General features: G+C 36.6%; 1 non-coding gene across 1 annotated transcript; it reads left to right on the top strand.

Annotated features, from left to right (window-relative positions):
* The first annotated feature begins 10302 nt into the window (after window positions 1-10302).
* On the top strand, window positions 10303-10405 carry LOC132541087 (U6 spliceosomal RNA). Its single transcript, XR_009552265.1, has one exon. It is a non-coding gene; the product is annotated as a U6 spliceosomal RNA (small nuclear RNA).
* The last annotated feature ends 565 nt before the right edge of the window (window positions 10406-10970 follow it).

The raw sequence follows: 10970 nt of genomic DNA, 5'->3' as shown, positions 1-10970 counted from the left end.
CCAAATAAATAAATAACTACATCACCAAAGTTTCCTCCAGTGCTGTGGGGACTGGGCTTAAACTTGGGCCATGCACATGCCAAAGCTGTATACTATCCAAGTGAGCTACTTCTCTAGCTTTGAAATTTTATTTACTTATTAATTTTTTAATAAATATTTTTAACATTTTATTTTATTTTATTTTTTGAAATTTATCAGAGCACTACTCAGTCTGATTTTTGGTGGTGCTGGGGATTATATCTGGGGGGTGCTGAGGATGAGAGCCTTTAGTGTCCCAGGCATGAAAGGTTACTTGCATAACCATTATGCTATCTCCCCAGTCTAGTCTTGGGCTTTTGAAAGTGTTTTTGTTCTCTATTTCTCTTTCTACAATTTAAAACATCTATTTGTTTGCTCTTGAACTTTTGGAATTTGTTGTTGGTGATTCCTGGTGACCTCTAGACAAACTGACCATATTTATAAACAAGACACTAAAGGTGAATGCTGGGTCTCGGGGAGGAGGGTGTTGTTAACTGGTGGTCATCATGCGTGGGTTTTCCAGATGCCAAGTGACACTGTCATGGAAATAAACGGACACTTTCATTAAAGTAAAATTGTTTTCTTCCATTGAAGAATTTTCCCATGTCTTGGCAAGGTGGACTGGATTGGGAAAAGTGGAGTGTGAGGGACAGGAATGAGAGGAAGGTTCAGACACATCCTACCAGCATTCTGTGCCACCACAGAGAAGGATTGGGAGAGTATTAGTTTACCCTTTACATTTAACTATAGTTACCTCTTTCCAGCTTTATACTTGATCCCAGTGATCACCAATGCCTGGATCTACTCTCTGGAACTTCTGGTTTGAGGGCTCTGGAAAAACCCAGTTTTTCTGGGTGGAGTGAATAGGAACTAAGTGCTAGGGCTAGAACAGGCCTCTGGAGACCTAACGGCAACCATTACAGGCCTTAAACATAATATGCAATGTGTCTAAGAGATATATTTGATTTACAAGCACGTATTTTAATGTCTTTAAGTACACTGAACACATTGCAAATATAATCTTGATATAATATAAATATATTACAACAATGTCTACCTCATGGAAAGAATAAGTTATTTCATCAAAATGTTTGGCTACATTTTTGCTGGAAACTATTCATTTATACAGATGTAAACATAAATTCACAAATGTAATAACAATAAGAATGATTAAATAATAGTAGGTTAATTTATCTTTATACTTGTTGACATAGTAGTTAACTTAAATACGTGATTATTGTTAAAAAGATTCATTTATTTGTTTTCATGAGAGAGAGAGGGAGAGAGAAGGAAGGAAGGAGGGGTTGAGAGAGAGAGAGATATCATGGCAACACTCACCTGTGACTTATGATGGTGTTGGGGACTGAACCTGGAACCACTGAGGCCTTAAGAATGGAAGTCTGGTGAACTATCACTGCACAATCATCTTGGTTTTAAGGTGGTTATTTTTATATGCTCATGTTTTTCCTTGTTATTTTTAATTATATAAAGTTCTTGCTTGCTATAAAATATCAGACTGATGTAGGAGGGGATACAGTGCAAATTCAATATTCATTTGCCTCCCATTCCTTAATCATATACTCCTCCCCAGATGTCACTTCATTTTTTTAAGAAGTATTTAAAATACTTTATTTATTTATTGGAGAGAGACAGAAAGAAATTGAGAGGGAATGGGGAGGTAGAGAGGGAGAGAGATAGACACCTGTAGCATTGTTCTCTGCTTGCTTATCTTTTAGCCTGCAGGTGGGGACTAGGAGCTTGAACTGAGACCTTTGCATATTGCAACATGGGTGCTTATTTGAGTATGCCACCATGTGACTCAAATGAAGTTACTTCTAATAGAGTGGGTAGTCTATACTTCCTGTTGGGTTATTGTTTCTGACTTTTCTATTCAACTAAGTTAATGTCTATTATCATTACATTGGGTATAAGATGGAAAAGTTTAGGATACTACCTCTCACATGCATGTAATTTATTTGAATATTGGACCAGGTTTGGCGGGGGTTAAAGAACTGTTCCTTATATGAATTCTGGCTCCTTTCAAGAACTTTAATTAACTGTAACAGGCCAATATTTCCTTAGTTACTATGGCTAACTGAAAGTTGACTATCATACAAATTGGTTTTACAAATCATGACACTAGGTTTCAGATTTTAAGAAAGATCATATTAAAGTGTTTCCTTGTATTCTGTGCTCAGAGGAGGATCCAACTGGGAGAATAAGAATGAGCTCAAGAATCTAAACTGACACCAAAATGAAAGCCTGTTTGCTGTGAGAAGCATTCAAATAATTTTTTAATGAACTGGTTCTTTTGACTTATTTTAAGATCTATATGTAGGGGGAAATAAAAGCATGACAGGAATAGAATAGATGGGAAAGAATTAAACAAGATTCTGCCCCATTAGTTATGACTGACAAGGAAAAGATAATAGCCAAAAAGTAAATGGAGTTTGTTAGCAGACGGAGATAATGATAATGGGACTTTCACAAATATATCACGGAAGAAGTAGATAAAAAGTTTTTTTTTTTAAGTTCAGTAATCAGTAGAGATAGGTATAATCTAAATAAGATATTGGTGTTAAAATTCTGTCATTTATCAAGAGAAATAGAGAAGGGAAATTCAGATCACTAATGAATATTAAAGAAAATTGGTTACTAAAAATGCAGATAAGTGACTGTTTGTACTTAGAAAATTTGAACTTAGATATATCAGCACATCTGTTTGACACGGCTCCTCTTGGGTAATATGAAAATCAGCTAATGTGCTTACCAAACCACTTATGATGCATAATTTTTATAAGATAATTGTGCTGATTTAACACGAACACATATCTAAATGCAAAGAACTCTGGAGATGCCAGTTTTCAAAGAGAAAAGCTTGGGGATGGGGTATAACAACAATTTGGAGCTTATATGTTTTATTCTCATCTTGGCCATTTCTCTTTTCTAGCTCATAAGACCAGTAGTAATAAGTCATGCATAATCTCTTAATGTGAATTTATACAGATGTAATATCATCTTGTCATCTTATTTCTTTATCTACATTTGAAAAAAAACAAATTGCTCTTTGATCGGAGTCAGTGAAATAATAGATAGTTGTCCCTTGAACAACACTGGTTTGAACTCTGCACAGCTGCACTTTTACTTGGATTTTTCTGTGCATAAATTTATTGTATCAATAAATACAGTAATACTATAAAACTATTTTCCTTATGATTTCCCTTTAAAATATTTTATTTATTTTAAATAGAAAAATTGAGAGTGACTGGTAAGATCAAGACAGAGAGAAAAAGGAGTGAGGAAGGGAGTGTGGGAAGATGGGGGGATGGAGAGAGAGAAAGACATGCAGCACTGCTTCACTGCTCAGGAAGCTTTCCCCCTGTAGGTGAGGAGTGGGAGCTTGAACCGCAGTCCTTGTGCATTATAACTGTGTACACCACTGCCCAGCCCTTTTTATAATTTTCTTTATAGCATTTTCTTTTCTTTAGCTTACTTCATTGTAAGAGTTCAGCATATAATACATAGACAATATAAAAATGTGTTAGTTAATTGCTTATTTCATCAGTAAGGCTTCCATTCTTTTACAGGATATTAGTAGCTAAGTTTTGGGAGATTCAAATGTATATACAGGCTTGTGACTGTGCGTGTAGGAAGGGGTTAATGCCCCTACAACGTCTATGTTGTTGTTTAAGGGTCAACTATAGTTTTTGCTAGTTTACTAACCTTGTCTGCATAGAAGCATATACTGAGTGGATGAACAAGGATTAGAATTTCAATTTATCTGTTAAACTTCTAATCCTCCTAAGGAATTACCAAGATGAGAGCTCAAATTAAGTTTATATGATTTACCAATTAATGCTTAATTTATTGATTGACATTAGCTTCCTCAGTTTGAAGTGTTCAACAAAAGCCTGGCTGTTAGTATATGGCTGAATGTTTGCTTTCGGCATCTTTCAGGCTTCTGTGACCTTCTTGGGTCCATATAACTGTTGTTTTTTTTTATAGAGGCTTTAGCTTTTTTGCATTTCAATCTTTCAGTAGAAATTCAAAACAAAAATTCAAAGACATCATAGATGAAATATGATAGCAACAATGATTATGTATAGCAACCTTCAAAAACATCCTAAAGTAGATATTTTAACTACCTTTAGGTAGTGTGAGATTATATTTAGGTACTTATGAGCTGAAAGTGATAGCAATCAAATCACCTAATTATTGTAGATAAAGTTTGGAAATGATCAATAAGGTTCTTTGATTTGTGTATTTACACATAGGACCAAAGGATTAGCTACTGATAGTGTGAAGTCATCGTAATTCACAAAATTATCACAAGTGTGATGAAGTTGCAGGAAAATTAAAACAAAACAAAACTATATATATGACCAGTTTGTTGCTAAGGCTTTGGGAGAACTATAGTGGCTATTATTGATGGAGTGGGTGGCTGCACAGAATTTTAGTGGTGGGAGTGGTGTGGATTTTATAACACTGTAAATCACTTATTAAAAAAGAAAAGAAGGGGAGTTGGGTGGTAGCGTAGCGCTTAAGTGCAAGTGGTGCAAAGCGCAAGGACTGGCGGAAGGATTCTGGTTCGAGACCCCGGCTCCCCATCTGCAGTGGAGTCGCTTCACAAGCAGTGAAGTAGGTCTGCAGAAGTCTATCTTTCTCTCCCCCTCTCTGTCTTCCCCTCCTCTCTCCATTTCTCTCTGTCCTATCCAACAACGATAGTATCAATAACAACAATAATAACTACAACAAGGGCACCAAAAGGGAATACATAAATATTAAAACAATAAAAAGAAAAAAGAAGTGAAACAAAGAGGAAAAAAGATAACTGATTGGAAAGGAAAGAATTTTGGATAAATAAGAGATCATCTAACAGTATTTCAGAGACGTTGTAGTTCTATCTAAACAAGAACTTTGGTTACTCTGATGGGATAGTCCTTACATGTTGCCTGTTTTTTAATTTGGAGTTCCCCTGAATGATGCTAATGTTGGCCCTTTCCAGGAAATTTTCTAGGGTTCTCTGTAACTCAGAAAAGTAACTGGAGGATGGCTCTTTACTTGGGAACTCTAAACATCAGGATTGTCTTTTGTTTAATTGTCCCACGTTCCTCATCATTTTAGCATCTTGAATGCAGCTGTGGTCATTGGACCTGCCAGACTTGTTCTAATCAGGCCTGAGTCTGGGTGATTCTTTGGGATTCTAGAGCTGCCTTAAGTTCAGTGACAGTGATAGGCAGCCCAGGAGCTTCTTAGGTGATCCTCAAATGATTGTGTTGGGAAGAAATGAGCCAGTCTAGCTTGAATGCCTTTCGTAAAATATTGTCACCACCTCAGAAATGATCCTGGACAAATCTGCAAAGGGAAGCCATGTAGTGTCCTGTATTATCCGGCCCTCTTTATGAAGTTAACACCTTTGCTTCTGTTTTTCCAGGCTGACTTGTCTCCATGTAGCTTATGGGTTAGAAGTGGCTGTGCAGTGGGGAAGCAATTACAGAAGCTAAACCTTCCACCTTCTGCACCCCATAATGACCCTAGGTCCATACTCCCAGAGTGATAATAAGAAAGCTATCAGGGGAGAGAATGGGATATGAAGTTCTGGTGGTGGGAATTGTGTGGAGTTGTACCCCTCTTATCCTATGGTTTTTGTTATTGTTTCCTTTTTATAAATAAAAATTTAAAAAAAAAGAGAGAAAAAAGAAATGGCTGTGCTCCTCCACACTTAGAACCATACTTTAGTTGTCCTAGGTCTTCTGGCACTGGTTTCCATTGTTCTTTATGCCACATGTTTTATCAGTTAAATAGCCCCCATCACACACTCACACACACGCACACGCGCACACACACACATACACTTAAGCTCCAGTCAATTTTGGGGACGTGTCTCCTGTTTTCCTGCGACCTGAACTGCTAAAACTTATTGTTTACAACAAATCTCCAAGATCAAGATTTATGTAGCATGGGATTGTTAGTCCATATATTTCTTATTAATATAATTGTTTCCTAACTACAAAAGTAATATATGCCACATCATAAAATGTTTGAAAAAGATAAAGATCACAAAGCAAAAAACTTGAATCTTACCATTTAGGAGAGTCCTTCACCAATATTTTGGTGCAGGTACTACTTGAATTTTATATGCCTATAATGACAAAATAAATAGACGTAAAAAACTGAATTACACTCCTCATATAGACCTCATGCTCCTTCTGCCCTTAACATAGATAAATGTCCCATGTCCATAAAAATCTATGCAAATATAATTTTCAAAGATTATACAACATTCCAGAATATGTGTGGCCTTAAAATTTAATATTATTTTCCTCCATAATTTGTCCTCCCCCCCAGAAGATTGTATTCCTACTGATAACACAATGACATTTGCTAGTATGATTTTGTTCATGATATTATTGTATCTATGAAGTCAGTAGTTTACATTTATAATGATTATTTTTAAGAAGAATTATAAATCCTGGGAGTCTTTTTTTTCCTCATCATTAAGTGATTCCATTGTTATCAATGTACTACTTTTTCCTTTTAAGCTCACATAGAAAGAGACAAAGGGAAAGAGAGACAGATAGATGAAAGGAGAGACATCACAGCACTACCCCATCACTCATAGAGCTCCCCTCCTTGAGTGTCCATCCATGCCAAATTATTTGCTCCACCAGGTGAGCAATCACTCCCATCCAACATGAAGATTCTTAAATGCAATATATTTTTACCTTTGTTAAAGGCTCTTTTAAATTTTTCCTTTTGTAAGCAAATTAGCACTGAGTTTTATTATTATTATTTTAAAATATAAGGTCTTATTAACAGAATAGCAACTTAAATCTGCAAGTTCTTCTAGAATAAACTTACACTTTCTGAGATTGACCACACAGCCAGAATTTCATATCTCCTTTCCATTTCTCAGGAAGAATAGGTATTACCCTTCTAGAAACATCCTTGATGTTTGTGCATCTGTGAATATACATCCTTTTGTAAACTCTCCGGAACTTAAGAAGTAGAATCAATTTATTTTTCCTCTTCTTACCTCCACAATATCCAGCCTGGCTCTAACATTTGTGGCCTGTAAGTTTTTGGACAAATAACTAAACTGCCCTAATTCTCAGATTTGCCATGTGCAAATGGAGTTGATAATTACACCTTTCTCATTGGGGTGTAGTAAGGATGATTCCATTTCACACACTGAGTGGTAAGTGTGGCCTGTTAAATTGTAAATATTATAATTGTTCTTATAATATTGATGACTATAGAGTAACATGGTGGTTAAGATTCTGGAGTGAAGCCAACTAGTTTAAACCTGGCATATCACTATTTCTGAAACCCTGGGAAGTTAATCTCTTGTGTCTGTTGCTTTTTTTTTTTTTAGTCTATAAAAAGGATATAATGACGGTATCTACCTCATGGGACTTTTATGAGGATTAACTACCTCAACACATAGGAAAAATACTGAGAACAAAATGTTTAGCATATTTTTTTAAATGTCACTTTTTTTCCCTTATTGGGGGGACTAATGGCTTACAGTCAACAGTAAAATACAGTAATTTGTACATGTATAATACTTCTCAGTTTTCCACATAACAATCTACCCCGTCTAGGTCCTCCTTGTCTAGTACATCTTAAAATGCTTAATCCATAATTTAAGTAATAATTGGATAGAATAAGTACAGAACAGTATTACTGTGTCATTCTTGTTTCCATGCTTGTGTCAATATTTCCTATTGTATGACGTGTCCTGAAACAAAAATAACTGCTTGATCTAGGATTGTTGAATCTGAGATCTCAAGGGTGCTCCATTTGACCAATACCCAAGGCAGTCCTTGCCAGTTTGCTAGGAGGGAAGGCAATGGAATGCTTTAGACTCATCACCATCTGAGATGAGTCAGCTAATGCCTCCTTTCTGAGTTTTAGTAGAGCCCAAGAACAAGAGAGAAGTGTTATGAGTAAGAGACCTTCTACATATCAGTTATTGGGACAACTGCCATCCTTTCAAGTGCAGAAAAATAGTGGTGGATTAGAGAGACTAATTTGTTTTTAGAGATTGAATGTCTTGGACATTTTGTCCTTGGGCAAAACCAAATTCACACGGAATGCAGAAAGTGCAAACACTGTTCTTCTCTAGTCCTTTTACATTATGACTTTATAAAGAATAATCCAATGGGCTAGAAGACTTTCAAGTAAATCAAAATAGTTTTATGCAAAGCAAATGAGGATTTTCATTGCCTCCCTATGTTTAGGAGTATTAAGAGTCTTTCAAACAAGGTTCAAAGTGTAGCCAAACATAATCATCCGAGTTGGAAGGCAGCCACGTAATGGGATGACTGAATAAATATTACCATCTAGCATCATTGATCTCAGGATTCAGTGGGGATAGGAGAGAGGCTAGAGAGGGATTTCCTGCCAAAATCCAAGGTTAAATCCAAAAAAGTAATTATTACCCTCCTGGGACCAATGTTTTCCTATTATAAGCCTTAGCTATGACTTCATCTCACTGATTATTTTTTTAAGTTACATTTTGAGAGGGTTGGGCAGTGGGGCACCTGGTTTAGTGCACGTTATAACTCTCAAGGACCTAGGTTCAAGCCCTGAGTCCCCTCCTTCAGGAGGAAGCTTTATAAATAGTGAAGTAGTGCTGCAGGTGTCTCTCTGGTCTCTCTCCCTCCCCCTTTTCTTTCAATTTTTCCGTCTCTATCCAATGTAGAAATACATTAAAAAACAATGATAGTGGGCAGAGGGTAGATAGCATAATGGATCTGTAAAGAGACTCTCATGCCTGAAGCTCCAAAGTTCCTGGTTCAATCCCCCGTACCACCATAAGCCAGAGCTGACCAGTGCTCTGGTAAAAAACAGAACAAAAAAAACAGTGATAGTATCATGAACAACTTTAAGAATCGTTCTATTTTGAATGGGGGTGGTAGAGCTAGTTCTGAATATCTTCAGTTTGAAAATATCTCTGGAAATATTATGGCCAGTTTTAATGGATATGAATGGCTTTTTTGTTGGCCTTTTTATATACATATACATATTTTTTATTAGCTAGGATAGAGGAAAATTGAAAGGAGGGAAGAGGAGATAGAGACAGAGAGAAAGAAGACACATAGTACTACTTCACAACTCATGTAGTTTCCTCCCTACAGATAGGAGGTGGGGCTTGAACCCAGGACTTTATGCATGGTAATGTTTGTGCTCCACTGAGTGAGCTACTGCCCAACTACTGTATATATTTTTCTGTTGACAAATTAGGGATATTAAAAATTCTTGGCAGAAGAGGTATTTGATTGTTTAAGGTGAGACCATGGATACCTCTGTCAACATTTGACAGAAGACACAAATCATAAGTTGGAAACTGTAATGTAAACCTTGAGACAGTGAGGTAACTTAACAGCTCTGAATCAAGAATAAATAATAAAGTAGTTTGAAAGGGTTGGTCTCCCCCAAATGTCACATTGTGTAGAAGAATACTTTCTCTATTTGATCTGTCACTGGAGCTCTCAAAACATGACACTCCTTGAACATAATATACTTTGATGATAAACTAGATTAACTTTCCCAGTACAAGTGAAAGGCCACCTGTTGCCAGAATGGCCATATTCCTCGTTGGCTGTCTTGTAGCTGTCATCACATCAATGCAATCTGCAGCCGACATGCTGGAATATAATGAATATGTCAGAAGTTGGAGGTCAGCCATCCAAGTACATGAAAACTTGGCTCGCCTACAGTGTCAGCATGGAGGCCTCCCCTATCATCTTGTGCAAAGGATTTCTGCACCACTTGATTTGTTTGCACAGGGTTTGTTGCTGTTGGATGGGGCACATTTCTGAGAGGCTTTTTGACAGCCCATTCAAATATTTTCAGTGGAATATTCTGTGGAAAAATAGGGCTTCTGGTTTCAAGCTCTTCAAATAATAATAGGTAGTGTGAAATGCTGTGGTAGCTGATGGTAGTGGGGGTCTGTTGTTGGTTTTTCATAAGAGAAATACCCACAGAGACTTGTTAGTGGTGTTTTGATTAGAGTGGGTGGGTGGGTTGGTTGCAAGATTAGAGCTACTGTAGAAATCTTAGAGGTACTCAATTGCTACCTTCTCCAACTATTAACATGCAGTGGTGAGCCACAAATTCTTAGGATAAGGATGTATAAAATACATCATATTTACATGTGCATCACATATTAATAGTAAATACAATAATATGTGCCTGTTTTCCCAAGTTACAGTAGTGAAGAACAAATAGATTTTTTTTTTTGCTTGTTAGCATTTGTCTTTCAAATTAAAAAAAGATGTTTGTTCCTACTGCCTGTATAGAAAATTTGGAATAATACAGAGATAGTGCATGGCCTCTGAACAACAATGACACACAGATAAGTGAAGTCTTCCTTATATATATTTATATATGTGTAATATCTGCGTTAGCTAAAAGCGTCAGGAAGGAGGCCACTGACGTCTTGGCTAGGGTTATTAAAGAATAATGAGTATTTCCATTGGCTAAAAGTAAGAGAGCTTAAAAGCAGTTTTAGCTGTTGTTAAATGCTTGCTCTGAACCTTTAAAGGTCAACTAAAAGGAGAATTGTGTTCTTGGATTTTGCTAGGGCAGAATTTCTCAACCTCAGCATTATTGACATTCTGGATGGAGTAATTTTTTTTCTTTTGTAGGGGGCTGTTTTGTCTGTTGTGGGGTGTCTAACAGCACTCCGGGTATCTGTCCACTAGATTCCAGTAGTGCCTTCCCAGTCATGACAAATAACAGCAACAACAACAACAACAAAACCTTTGTCCCAAATTTCCAAATGTCACCTGAAACATTTAGTGGGAAAGATTACTTCCAATAGAGAATCACTGATGTTGGGAAAGATAACAGGCAATGAACCTTGATAATTGATATCAATATTATCAGTAGGTAATTGGTATTGACATAAGTAATAGTCAGGGGGATGATAGGATCTTAGGAGT

Source organism: Erinaceus europaeus, chromosome 10 (genome assembly GCF_950295315.1).
Source record: "Erinaceus europaeus chromosome 10, mEriEur2.1, whole genome shotgun sequence".
Taxonomy (NCBI): Eukaryota; Metazoa; Chordata; class Mammalia; order Eulipotyphla; family Erinaceidae; genus Erinaceus; species Erinaceus europaeus.
The sequence above is the reverse complement of the archived record's forward strand: the minus strand, read 5'-3'. Positions and strand labels throughout refer to the sequence as shown.